Source organism: Falco rusticolus, chromosome 4 (assembly GCF_015220075.1).
Source record: "Falco rusticolus isolate bFalRus1 chromosome 4, bFalRus1.pri, whole genome shotgun sequence".
Classification (NCBI taxonomy): Eukaryota; Metazoa; Chordata; class Aves; order Falconiformes; family Falconidae; genus Falco; species Falco rusticolus.
The window spans coordinates 5,785,201-5,800,171 of NC_051190.1; the positions used below are offsets into that span (position 1 = coordinate 5,785,201).

At 41.8% G+C, this 14,971-nt stretch overlaps 1 protein-coding gene across 5 annotated transcripts in view; it reads right to left on the reverse strand.

The window, feature by feature from the left end:
- The window catches only part of FGD3 (FYVE, RhoGEF and PH domain containing 3), a 112,033-nt gene that overhangs the window by 63,072 nt on the left and 33,990 nt on the right, over positions 1 to 14,971 (reverse strand). The window contains exon 1 of one of the 5 annotated variants that reach the window (XM_037385440.1): positions 13,488 to 13,904. The exons of the other annotated variants lie outside the window; for them this stretch is intronic. The gene's annotated coding sequence lies outside the window, so the exon portion shown is untranslated. Of the gene's footprint in view, positions 1 to 13,487; positions 13,905 to 14,971 lie in introns of those variants that run through there. 5 annotated transcript variants of the gene reach the window in all.

The window sequence follows — 14,971 nt, forward strand, 5'->3', positions numbered from 1 at the left end:
GATTTAACAAAGTAAACCAGACAGGCTATGAAAAACTCGTTCTTCTGGGAGAAGCCCTTAGCTGACTTTTCCCCCTGGATGACACAATAGAATTACTGTAGGCTAAAATAATAAGCACAGTAACTTCCAGTGACACCAAGGCCAAAGGTAGAAGAAAAAAAAACAACCCTGAGATTCTTCAGTCTAGCAAGGAAAGCAGGTTAAATGACATAGAAAGATTGTGGCATAAAGAGCAACAAAGTAAAGGAGAAGTAGCTTGGGGCAGACCTCAGTCATGATGCTGCAGGTAACGAAAGCCCTGCCAGTAACAGGGCTCAGAGTGCACCTCAGGAGATCGGCCACCAAGCAGGGACGCCAAACAACATTCCTCTGCACCAGGCAGGTTGGCAAGGAGAGAAGACTCGCCAGACTCATCAATGTGCTGCAACCAAGTCTTACTTTTGTGTTCTGAAGAGCAACTTACTTAACTTCAGTGCTAGATTTCAGACTTAATTCCTACACAGGCAAGATCCAGATACCAAAAGTCCAGCTTGAGTTGTTGCAGGTGCCTAATTTAGAAGACGGCGGGAGACTGGAGTTTCATTCATATATTTCATTACAATTATAATTAAACCCAGAATTCATAAAACTTTGTTTTGCTTTGTTTTTCTCTTTTGCAAAAAGATTAATTGAAGATGGCAGGTAATGCTCCCTTCTCTCTAATTTGCTCCTGTTTTCCTATTACAAAAAAATTTAGTGGTATTATATAGTATTGGGCAGACAACATGACTGGAGAGAAAAAAAAAAAAGCACTTGACATAGACTAGAACGCTCTATAAGGAAGTCTTACTGATAGACAAGCATTTCTCATCAGAATTTTACCATCATACTCCTCATTCTAGCAAGCTGACAAGGAGAAGGGGCATTTCTCTTTCTCTTGGGCCGAGTCCTGCACACCACCACCGCGGTGTCCTGCAGCACAGCAGCTGTGTTTCAACTGACCTTTCCCTCCCTCTCCCTCTCTACAGTTCAGACTGGCTTCTCATCCCATCTTTTTCTGGTTAACTCTGTTTAGCTCTGGTCTCCAGATTCAGCCTGGCCGTTCCTCGCACAACACAAGATGCTCACCCAGGGACTGCCCCGGCCACCCAGAAAGGCACACCCCATAAAGAACTGTATTTTTTTATAGAGAGAGTCTGTGATTCCTATACGCAGTGTCCTCAGAGAACAGCTGAAAGGCCACCAAGGGCAAAGTGCAGCATGTAGCTGCAACTATTGCGCTTTCTCTACAGATTTCCTAAGTTAAAGCGATCACTTTGTCTATCTGGCAACCTCAGGGCCATCACTGATGCCAGATGTCTGCAACCCAGCGCATCGGCCCCGGCTGAGCCCCGCAGCACCCTCACGGTGCTGTGCTTGTACTGTAGCCAGAAAGGTGGTGATAGCACACCAGTGCTTCGGCTCCTGCCGAGCAGCGCTCCCACAGCATCAGGGCTGCATCCCAACCTTCCCCCCAGCCTCACCGGCAGGCTGGGGGTGGGCACGGTCCTGGGAGGGGACACAGCCAGGACAGCAGACCCAAACCCACCAAAGGGATGTTCCATACTGTGTGACATCTGCTCAGATATAAAAGCTAAGGGAAAGGAGAAAGAAGAGGGGGGGCATTCGTTATTTATGACGTTTCCCTTCCAGAGCAACTACGATGCGCACTGCAGCCCTGCTTCCCAGGAAGGGGCCGAGCATCACCTGCTGATGGGAAGCAGAGTGTATCGTCTTTTCTTTTCCTTTGCTTCCACGCGTGTGTGACTTTTGCTTCATTAAACTGCCTTTATCTTGACCCACAAGTTTGGTTTTTATTTTTTTCCCCATCCTCGTTTCTCCCATCCTGTTCTGATGAGGAGCGGAGTGACAGAGCGGCTTGGTGGGCACCTGCTGTCCAGCCCAGGTCAACCCACCACACACAGCCTCTTGGAGAAGATGCACACGTTGGGCCTCTGATGAAGGGATGCAGGCAGAACCATTACTCAGTGTTCCTGAGACTCTCCTCTTAGATGAGCAGACATTATTATTATTTTTTCTTTTCCCCTTGACAGGTAACATGTTTTTCATTATGATGAAAGAGACCTGATTTATAATTACACTGATTATGCAAATCAAAGAACATATTTCAAGCAAATAACACTCTTGGGACTTCACATCTCTACTGCTTTAACACAGGAATCGTAACATCAGAGCAATCCATTACTGTAAAAACCTAAAGAGATTTCATACTGCTAAGACACAAACAAATTACCCCAGCCAAAGCCATTTCAATTTGTTCCTTTCAGATTACCTGTATCTGGGTGATTTACGGTCTTGGGGATTCTCTCCCAAGAACAAAAGAGGAAGATGGCAGACCTGCAATTCCCAGAATTGTTCGTATGGTGTGAAGTGGGGTGGAGGGAGGGGGAAGCATTACATTGCTCACCTTCCAATGATTTAAAAGACTATTCTACACAAAGTCAAGAAACATCCAGATGCTAGTGCCTATAAGCGAGATTCCAGCCTTCGTTTGAAACTGACATAAAAGAAAAGCTTCATGTGCTTCATTTCTCCTTTTACTAGAAGCATATTACATTTTTTTGCTAATGACAACAGCACCGTGCGAGAGACTGCCACACAATTCAGTTGCTGTGCTTGTGAATCTTCTTAATGGCACACATCACAATGAGTGAGCTCTCATTTAACCAACAGGGAGAGCAAATTTTGAATTGTTTTATTAGTTTTACTAAAACAAATAATTAGCCCCTGCTCATTTAAGGGCCTGTTTAGGTACTAAATACATGTAGGTAAAACTGAGCTCAACTTTTTTGCTAAAAATTTTTTTTGCTAAAAAAGCTTTGCAGGAGAGGACTACTTTTTCTGTGTTACCGCAAGGCGCTGTCACTCCATACCACAGAAGTCAAGAAAATTCAACTTCATCATGGAAAATTATAGTAACTTTACACCGATAGACTATTTTGGTAGCAGAGCTGCACATCTGCAAAATACAGAACAGTTTCACAACAGTGTGTTTCCAGTAGTTCACAATAATCATTAAAGGAGAACATACTTCAGCTCTGAGTGCCACTTGGCAACTCTCTGCTTGAAGTTTAATGCCTTTACAGAAAATGACCAAGCCACAGTCTCTGAGGCTGGAAGCAGCTTCTGGAGATTGTCCAGTCCAACCCCTCTGCTCAAAGCAGGATCACACAGAGCAGGTTGTTCAGGAGCTGGTTTGACAGTCTCCAAGGATGGACACACATATAATGGTACGTCATCTATAATAATATTTTTTTTTCCTATTTAATACAAACATGATGAAAGATAAACATTTTATTGAGAAAATGAGTCAAGAGAAAGCAGTGTCTTTCTGTCTGATGAGGTTGAACATGGGCAGGAACCGGAGAGGAGCGAGCAGGTCACTGTGGTAGCCTCTGCTGCGCATCGCAAGACTGAGAGCCACGCAAGGCCACAACGGTAATCGCAGTTTCAAGAAGCCTTTATAAAAGCCTGTCCAGCACTGAGAGGCTAAAAGCAAAAGCATCCTTAGTGCTGCGTCACTAACGAAGCGATCTAACACGGTTACTGCAAAGCCATCACAGTGGAAGCCTTGGAGTTGTCCAGCCACCAAGAGCCTAGATGCCCCTTTTGGGAGACTCTGGGCAGCCTACAATGACGCCCAAAGGTCCATGCTACGCTGCACTCGTTTCTCAGCTAACTAGAAAATGCAGTCCTTGCCACGACCTTTGTAGCCCCAGGCTCTGCACGCTGCTTCCCTAAGAGACTCGCGCAGCAGATACAACCCTGCCAGGTTATGCCACAGCTGCTTTACAATGGGTGCTCCTGGTGTGCAACTCCACCTGGCTTCCACCTCCAAGGGGATACACAACCATGTTCTGTACTTTGCAGACGAAGGAAATGAGAGCAAAGCCTTACTAACATCTCTGGAGCCCAGATCAATGCTGTTTCAACCTGAGATCCGCAGTCTCTACGGAATAAAACAAGAAAAAGAACCTGGAAAGGTTAAAGGTGTTCTTCAGAAACAACTTGTGGATAAATAAATTGGATGAGACTGAAACCACTGAACCCGCTCCAGTATTTTGGATGCCAGAACAAACACGGGATAGTATAAAGCATCCTTTACGTTTATTTCAGCCTGGCAAGCTCCAAAGAAAGTAACACCAGCTCTAAGGCCTGTGACACAGACTATAGAAAAAAGCTGCACTAAAAGGAACTATTATGAGTTTTCCCAACAACACTCCACTTAATTTACTGTATCTGTAGCAACCATTTCATCTCTCCTGTTATCTATAATTGCGCTTTCATCAAATCAGTAGCTAGAAGACATGAAAATTAGGACATTTTGTAAGCACCTAGGTGATTATTTGGGACAACAGTTATAAATCAGAAATAACAAAACCTTTTGGCTGACTGCTAAATCTTCATTCTAAAAAAAAAAAAAAAAAAAAAATCATACCTCATCTCAACACTGCATTACAACTCTGCCAGTAATAATTTTCAAGAAACTTTGAAGTAAATTGAAGCTCAAGATGAACGTAAATCAGGTAGAAATTTCAGAATCAGGTCCTTAACCCAAAACGTATGTTCAAATTAATACCTTGAAAATAGTATACATTTTCTCTTGCTTAGGTGATAGCTTTCAATCCTGAAATAAACTAAGAAAGAGATCGGTCTATCATTATATAAAATGTAACCAGCAACTAGCATCTTCAAATCTGAATGTATAGCTAATGAGGAGGATTATTAACCATGTTACTTGCACAGGACACATCTGAATATTAGTGTTTAAAATTATATTTAATAAAATAGCATTTCCTGTATGGCAGTCACTGTTTCAATAATTACTGGTTTTAATGAAATTTATGCATCATTATTCCATATTGTCCTTTTATTGATGAAGAATACTCAACGCACACAATGTATGCTTGCTGGCATAGCTGCATTATTAAGGAGAAAGGATGACTGCAAATAATGGAGGGATTTAAAAATAGAAGTGATCGCAGAAATTTAGAAGTTATTAAGAAAAATGCAAAGAATTTTCATTGTAGAAGAAAAACAGTAAAAAAAGATCATTACAAGATTATGTCAGATAATGACTCTTGCAATGAATTTATAAATTTGAGCTCTTACAACAATTAACAGCATAAGTATAATTTATTGATATCATCACAATTGCATTGGTTCCTTTAGAATGGGTTATGGATAAATAATTTTTGTTTGGTTTGAGTTTTTTCAGATCTATTATTGCATATTGGCTTCAGCTAGCCTTAACTGCTGTGAACGTCACATCACAAGGAGATGAATGAGACACCTTTTAGAGCAGCATCTTTACACTTGAAGCGAGGACCTGAGTCAGCATCAACCAATAAACAATAAATAGTAATACAAGAACATCTCCAAATTCCCTAGCACACTTTCTGCTTCCTTGGCAGCACACTGCTCAGTGTCAGCAAACACTGCCAGCCCTCCAAAGCCCTGCCAAAAAAATCAAGCCAAAACAAACAAAAAAGAACCACTAAAAAAAAAACCAAAAACCAACACCAAAACAAAAAGACAAAAAACCAAATACACACCAAAAAACACCCCAAAAGGCAAAGCACATGCATACATGAATTGCAATAAATTCTGATTATACCCGTATGCTTGCTCCAGCCCCTCTTGCTCCACTTCGCAACTGACTGACATCACCTTGCCACACGGCCGCTTACCCACCTCTGACCTGCGGCACTACAGGTCTGCTTTTGCAGGCGATGAGCAACCCCTCCCCAGAATACATGATAATTGTCACCAAACAAAGTTAGTGCTCAGAAGGCGCCTTATGCCATGTTATCCTGCTCATAAAAGAACTGGGGGTAATTAGGAAGTGTTCACAGCTGAGGTGTCACACCCCCATATGCACCGCAGAAACAAACCCAGAGCGAGCGACCCTGATACCCAGGTTCCCTTAGCTGAAGCCGTGCTCTCAAAATCGCAAAACTCTGGTTAGGTTTTATTATGGACTGTGGTAAAAGAAAACCCGTAACTGCCAAGCAAAATAATTGCTTGGAGGTGGTTTCCAGTTCAGAATATCATTTGCACTAACGATCAGGAAGGATCCCATATTTTGTTCAACTGCAAGATGTATGGTTGCTGACAAAACAACCAGAATAAAACTAGAGACAACTGGAAAAAAATCTAGTCAATCTCTCCCATTTTCTGGTCCCAGATCAGAGTGGAGGATGTCTTCTTTCTCACTGAGGTGCACCTTCTCCGCCTGGCTAGGTATGGGAATGTAACTTCTGCAGCCTTATTTTCCTAACCAGGTACCCAGGAAAACTGTTCTTTGACTGAACAGATACTTTTTCCCCCTGACAAAGCAGCTGGTTTTGGATTCTCAGATGCACAAAAAGGCAACGTGCCTTGCAACAGGTTTATGTTAACAGAAAGGCATAGAGGGCAAGATGTACAGCTGAGGAATACTACCGCACTCTTCCATTTCCTGAAATAAGGAGATGCATTTGATAAAAGAAAAGCATGACTGGCTTAAGTGTAGCAAACATTGTGTTTGTGATCACTTCTTTTTGCATCGACATGTTTAATTTAGTGGACACCCAATACATGTTTAAGTCAATACACGTTTAATTCTTTTTAAGTCAATTTAGAATTCTGTACATGTCATTTAAAAACATTAAGTAATATTTGAATGCCAGAGTGCAGAGCATACACAATATGTCCAGTTTTCAAAATAAGTGACCCAACCAGAGATGTTCCCCAAATATTTCAGTTCACTGATCTCATTTGATGATGGAATTACAAGGGTTAAATTACAGTTAAATCAAATAATTCATTCTAGACATGAAAACTATATAAAGTTTTCATATCAACTTAAATTCAATTTATCACATATTCTACACCATATTATATCCTGGGATTCCTCATTCTTCTATAGAGCAAGGTATATTTTATTTCAAAACATTTTCAGAACTACAAATCTAAAAGCTAGAGCCATAAAAATTACAATAGTTTCTTTGAACATAGAACTTAAATTGTAATTACATTTAACAGCATAACATTCCAATCCACTCAGTGATTGGTTGGAAATACAGACGATAACGTTAAACTAAAATTACTGAGCTTTGGCATTTGGAGAGGGAAAAAAAAAAAGTCATGCTTAAACATAATAATAATTTAAAAAAATCGCCTGAAAGGCAGATTGCAGGATTCATAAAGACTGCATACAAAGTGGCAAAGGCTGCCACATCAACTAGTCTTGGTGTTCGAAGGGGATGCAAACAAGTCTATTAAGAGTCAGCACCATCAGGGCTGGGAACGGTGGGGCAGGAGTCGCTGCCGTCCCCAGGGAAACATACCACAGCGCTAGAGCAGCATTCGCGTTATTATGTACGCCACACCATACAAGTTCACTGACATTTTACAGACAGATAAAAGACTAGAAAGCCCTGCCCTTGGGAATCAAAATCTACTAGGACAGAGCAAAGCTGTATGAGCAGAACTTGCATAAGCCGTTTTGAGGAAGCACAGACACACCACACACACACTGCAATCCATCCTTTTGGCACACCTGCAGCAGCAAGCACAGAGGACTCTGTCAGGACGCTTATTCCTACCTTGTTTGACTCACTGTGCAATGCAAAATGCTTGGGCTGTGTTGGGAAGATGAACAGAGAAAGTACTTGGCTGCATGGTCCTCCCTGTGATCTGGGGTCAGCAGTGATGGCAGGGAGAATTTGGAATGAAGAGGTCCAGAAATTTATTCTAGATTGAACTGAAGGTCATTTTTTTCCCCCCACGTCTAATTTTTCCTTGTTTGATAAAGGAAGGAGACCACAAAGCTGAGACCCCTCTGGAATAAGCAGATGATGCATTGGACACACTCAGGTACTACCATGACAGCCACAATGTCAAACAATAATCACAAGTTACAACAGGGTATCAAATGGGGGAGGAGGAAGTCACTCTGTGACTAACAAGAGGAGCACGAGTAGGTAAGAACCACCACCAACATGAAATACTCTGCTCCTGTTTAATGGCCTTTATTTTCACTTGCACGATGGCTGTAGAAATGAGTATTTTCATTTGCCCATGGGTGGCACTTTACATCATTTCACAGAGACCCAGTCACCCCAGCATGGCACCACCTACTGAGCAGTCATTTTTTTCATTCCGTTTTCATGAGGTACAAATCCATATGCCACCTAATACTGCATCATAAAAAGGCTATCAGCGATAAGCGCTCCAGAAGCGGGCAAGCAATGGGAAGAAATGCCTGTAAACGTGTAACACCACGACACAACTGCCTGCCTTCCCCTCGGGTGCTGACTCCAGGTGGGAGGGATGCAGCACCCGCCTCACCCAGACTAACCTGGCACCCCCCGACACTGCAGCTTAGCAAATTCCTGCCTCCTCCAAAGAGCTGCCATCACTGCCTGTGTGACCACAGAGAACATGAAACCTCAAACTGACACATTTTATCTCAAAATTGGGGCAAGCTAAAAGCTCGCATGTTGCCCACTAAGGATCTGAGCTAATGGATGGTAACTTACTGTTCTGACATAATTTGATCGCAAACAGTTGTATTCCTGGATTCTTACAAGGTTAAAATTCTTATTTTGGTTTATCCCATTCCTTTATTTAGGGCAAAAGAAAAAGAACAGAAAAAAACCCCAAAATAACAACCCAAACCTTCAACAGACGCATACCAAAGGCCAGTACTGATCCCTTAACTGCTTCAAATCAATTAACATTTTCAGGCTACCTGAGAACAGATCCAAGGTCTAACAGCACAAAAGGATTCTGTATCTTGCACTGCAGAAATTGCATTTAATCCTCTTTTCTCACTTGACTCAAGAGGTTGAACTGGGAGGGTGGGGTGAAAATAACGCCTGGAGATTTTTCAGATGTTAAGTTCTCCAAGAAAAAAAAAGATAATGTCTTTTAAAAACTTAACAGAGGAAAGTCTCATTAAGCCAAAATAAAACTCCCATCAGCAGCCCTCAGCCACAATCAAAAGACAATCAATACCTCGTAATTTCTAAATCTATTTTACTTTGTAGGTACTTGGATGAGGGAGCAGATCAGATTAAGCAAGACAACATGGACAGCAAGACGGCTTGGTAAAAACGTATTCCTAAATAATTCAGCTCCAAATGTTTGGCTAGTAAACCATAAAGGGTAATAGTCAAAATGGCTTAAGGATCTTGCACGTATCACACAACCAATCCCACGCATTTCTTAGATGGACAAACTTTTGAAATTGTGTTAGAAAACGTCTCAGGCAAGAATGCAGTCATTAGCTGTGAAGCAACACAAGGCATTGTTAAGTCAAAACCCTATTTTATATGTGCCTTCACTTCCTTTCTCACAATCGGAATAAATCTGTGTGCTTGTGCATTGCTGTTGTTACCATAGCTTAAACATTGTGTGCACACACATATACACAACTGTTCCCCCAACCCTACATAAATCAACTCCCAAACTTGTTCCAACACCCAGTTCTGAGCACCGACTTCCCGCCTCGCCAACACTTCTTGTACAGCACAAAATCATGAACGCAGATACTGAAATCAGTGACACTTTTGAGGAGGACCGCAAGATTCAGGCCAAGTTTTAATTAGCTTGTTTTTGTTTGTTTGTTTTTACAGAAGCACATGACGAATTTTGCTTTTGTCTTTTAATATCAAGGAAGAAATAGGCTAGTATTCAGATGTACTACGGGTCACTATCTCAAAAAGCTCAGCTCATCTTTCCGCACAGTGCTTTCAAAGCTAGACAGACAAATTATAGCAGATAGTATCAGTACTATTCACGATGCCGTATTTTGCAGGAGCTATTTATTCTTCGCTTTGTCCTTAACAATGCTTTAAACCAATTGCTGATTTGTCTGGATAATTAACATCCAAAATCCAGTTCTTCACAGATGAATTGGAGCGAGTTTGAGTACCACAGAATGCAGCTATTAATCAGCAGACAGTCCTCAACGGGTGGACAATGGCTTAAATTTCACCGCCCATTGTAGACAATGTAAATCCCAAGCTTGGAAGCAACGTAATCTATACCACCAAAGGAAGTATTAATCGTGGTATGATCAGTGAAGGACAAACAAGAAAGCAATATTTTGTCATTGAATGAAAAAATACTATTGATTCACAAAACCCAACTGCCTACATTATGTATAGCTGTGTTGAGAAACAGTACTTGGGTGAAAACCTCATTATGAGGGGACCTGGATTGTCCAGGGCTTAATAAAACCACATGAAATCTGGTATCCTTCAGCAGCTATCATTAGTCCACTCAATCCTATCACTCTAATTCTCATTACGATTGTTATTACAAGCAAACCTGTAGCAAAGGTATTTTTATCCAAAAGATACATCTGAATTCTTCCTCGGTTTCGACTTCCCTCATCAAAATTTTAACTCAAACTCAGCAGATCTGGCAGCACGGAACCCACTCTGGGCTAACACAATCCTGCAATTCGCAGCCAGTGGCCCCGTAACAACCACTAGCTAGCCCTGCTGGTGGAAAAACGTTTTAACTACTGCAGGTTCTATCTAAGATCGTCCTTTTGTTGATGGCAAACTTCTCTACTCAATGAGAATTGATGGTCACACCTGCCACATTTCACACATTGAATATGCTTCTATTTTTTCCCCTAATTATGATTTACAGTATTATTAGGAGCAACTTTACATGTAGCAATGGGTCTGTCCATATCCATCAGAGGAATTATTCTCCCACCAGTAGATGTCTTCTTTTGGCATCACCGCTGATGCCATTTTGATAAGCTGTTGATGACATGTTAAACTTGTGTTCTTGGTCCTTACTTTCCTTTTCTCTGCTTTCCCCAGCTGAACTCCAGGCACACCATATGGGCACACGCCACAGATCATGGGAACAGGGGCAGGAGGGCAGGTGCCACTGCTTTCAGGAGGACAGCTCTTTTTGTCCATGGAACTGTGCTTTCGATCCATAAACACAACAATTATGCAAGGATGGAAAACACCCACTTTAAATGGAGGCTCTGCATCAGTTATTCTGAAGAATTCCTTAAAACCACAAGCAACACCATGGAAACAACATGATGTAGTGATTTTTTTTTTGTTTAAATGATGCTGAAGTCAGCAAAGAGGGCACATTATACTGTTTTCCCTCTGTTCGCTCCATTCAGTAACTGAGCCAACAGGTAAACTAATGTTGGACACCACTGTTTTAAGCGGAGAATGTGTCTGTGGAAGGCTCCCAGTATACATAACTTCATTTCTTAAACACTTCTGACATTTTTCAGTATCTTTTTCTTTAAAGTCAAGACAACTTTCTCCCCACAGGTATCCTACCCAAAGCACCCCACACGGCTGCCTGACCCCGCAGGGCTCGCCCCTCCTCTCTGGGCATCCAAGCTGGCAGCAAAAGCGTAGCCTGGAAAGACTTGCACGTCGCTCTAGATTTAATTAAGTGGCTTAGAAAAAAACACATTTCACATTAATTTAATAAATAGATTCGCATACTATTTGAGAGAGCTCTTTAGTCGGTTTCCGAGTACACAAGGATGAAGAAAAACCCAAGGATTTTCCTGTTTCCCTCACCCTGCCTTAGCACAAAACCAAACATTTATCTGAACTGCTGTACTTTGGGCACACAACACAGGACAAATGCAGGAATAAATGAGGATGTATCAGTTAGATAATTTAGCCGTCAACTCAATACTTTAGGACTATCCGATTCTATTTCTTTTTTAAAATAATAATAGAAAAAAAGTAAATGAAATGTTGCCATCAGAATAACTTGCTCAGAACAGGCACAAGGGACTACTGCTCAGAAAATGCATCTAGTAGAAATTACTTATTTTCATGTGAAAGACAGAACAATCTTTCAAATCAAGGTTACAGATACTCTCTCAAAGCTCTTTGTTTCAAGAGCGCTAGATAGAACTACATTTAAATTTTGTGAGCACCCTGTCTCTCTCAATCGCAAAGATGTCACTATTTAATCTAACCACCAGTGCCCCTGCCTTGATCTACTACGCTAAAAATCATTGCCAAACAAAATTATTATGAAAGTAGGAAGACATGAAAGTTCCATTGTACGTAGCAAGGCATATGCTATCCATTCTTACCTCAAAGTTTAAAAAGACATGTAATTCCACCTCTGTGGAAATATAAGAAACCATGAAAAAATACCATATTAATGGGAACGTTTGTCTGTCTTCCCCTGACATTTTAAAGTTATGTTTCTAATGAATGCAGGGGGTGTGGGGCTACTCGGGGTTTGTACCTATACTACATTTTGCTTTCATTTCCTATGAGCATTGATGATAATAGCATAGTTTGAGCAATTCTCAACAACGCCAAGCAAAGAACCCAATTGATTCCAAGATACAGACAATCCTCGCCTTGAAGCAGACAAGAAACTAACAAGATACACCAAGTCCAGTGATAAGAAAAAAAAATTAATTACTGAGAGTTATTTTCACTGAATGACAATTTACAAATCACAGCATCATGAGCAAAGGCATGAAAGAAACCTATTTCCAGAACCAAATCTTACCCTTTCGGACACGTGGCTGATTTTTTGCTACAGCAGCAAGTGTTCCAGCATCCCTTACTCATTCCCACACTGCTTTTCCCATGTAAATACAGACACTAGCCATAAAAGAACTCCTACTAACACAGCATTTTCAGTGAGCTTTATTCAGTGGATTCCTCTCCAAACCAGAGACCCAGCCCTCTCACCACACACACAATTAATACAATTTGATGCTAATCCAACTTCCTTTCTTTTCCAGCCATATTAGCATGGCTGTGCCTGGATGAACGTGTCACCGAGAAGAACCGCTTCACCCATGTACAGCAGCCGGCAAGCACCATTCGACCCGGCTTCCACGCTGCGTCTGGCTCAGAGGCGGAGAGAGGACAGACCAGACCAGACCGAACTCTTGCAGACCTTACCCGGGATGCTAAATTAAAGTTTTTCAATCCTGAACGTGGACATGGCTGGAGGCATGAGCAATCCCATGGATTTCAGGGGGGCTGCTCACAGCCACAACACATACCATGCAAACACTCACCCGGCGGTTTGCAGGACAGAGCCCTGCAGAAAGTCAGGAAGACACTGAATTTTGTAAGCATTGCTTCAGAAAAGGCAACAAATTACCCATGTTTAATCTTCAAAACATCTACAATTACTAGGAAGACAACTCCAGCTAGGGCTGTTTGACATGATGAAAGACACAAGTAATGGATCTAGAAAGCCCATGTAGACACACACTGCACACCTAACCTCTTGCAAAGCAACAGAAACGCAGCTAAGCACACAAACACAACAGAAAGCACAACTAGAAACTCTGAATCTAGCGTTAATATTAGAGAAGAGATTTTCCAGTCTCTCTGTTAGCAACATAAACCCCACCAGCTGCCAGTAATGTTCAGTCTTTCTCCAGTGCCTCAGTCTTCTACAACCTAACTACTCACCGATTAGTACTTCTGTGCATTTGACTCTTTACAGGCTCAGTCCTGAAGCCTCTGTGTATTTCTCTGTCCAGGATGCTCAGAGGGAACACAAGAGCCCTGGGCAGCTCCTTTGGAAGGGTTACTCAGCACCTCACAGCATCAGCCCAGGAGCTCCATTAGCCCTCTGTGTGTCCTATTCATTTCCATGCTGGCATACCAAGTTAAAGGCATTTTGCTTCTCTCAGCGATGTTTCCAGAAAAGGCCATTCTAGCAAACCAGCTCAAGCATCCAACAGCAGAAGAAATGGTATATCCCGTGCTACAGGACACGAGTTAACACAGGTGCAAGACACAGACGGTGGGACTAACGGTGCAGTTTTACACCACACTTCTGCCGAAGGCGTCCTCCTGCCCTGCTCCCTCAGGCACTGCCCTGGTCTTGGTTAGAAGGTTTTTGTCCGGTCAGTAAACTGACTCAACGATGAACTGATTCAGCAACTCAGCTGGCCAGTAAGCAGAAGCACTGCATCTCAATTATTTTTGTCTAATGGCATGGAAAAAAAAAAAAAATAGAAACCTCTTGTTCTGCAACAAAATACTTTCACTGGGAATGAGCAGTATTGAAAGTATCATCCAACATCGCTACTTTTATTTCTTCTTAAAAACCAACTCACCTTTACAAGCGAAATAAACAGTTTCATCTTCCCACCTTCTCAGACCACAGTATTTTGGCCAGTCATTCAATTAATTTAACCCAAGTTAAAACCAGTTCATCTTTAATAACTAAAGAGGTTGAGACCTTTAGCTTTTTCGGGGAAGTGTTTTTTCAAGACCTCTATCATTTTTGTGGCAAGGTTTTTTTAATGCCACATCTGCATTTATAGGGGAAATGAAACTTCAACTGATCCCATGCTTAAGTGAAAATGTTCAATTTTGGTTTCCTGTTGGAACTTGTAAATACAGAAAGCTGGTGGGGTTTTGGTTGGGTTTGTTTCTTTTTTTGGAGGGGGGGCAGGCAAAGAACAACAACTCTATAAAAACAAGCTTTAACAATGAATTGTGGATGTAGCAACTATGGTGATTCTTCACTTTTTTGGAGGGGCTGGGGGAAGAGGCCTACCCTAGAAGCTGGAAAGGGTTTTTGGACCTTGGATGCAGTTCTTCATGGCAGTCTGTATGACAGCACTCCCCATGTGCTGCAAAAGAGCAAGAAGAAGGATTATACTGCAGGCTAGCACCAGCCTCTGACACAGCGCAACCCCAGGCTGTTCCTAATAAAATACTGCAAATTAATAGGATCCTATTCTGTAGGACTGAAATTAAGTCTCTCCTTTCCCCGTTTAGAAATGGAAAAAATTATTAGAAAAAAAACCAGACACAAATGCCTTGATTTCAGGTGAGTGTCAGTGAGCTCTTAAAGCACCACTGTTAACACCAATCAGATGGAGTAAAAAGTGTAATTTCAATCTCCAGGACCCTTAAGCATCAAGAATGTTACAATGCCA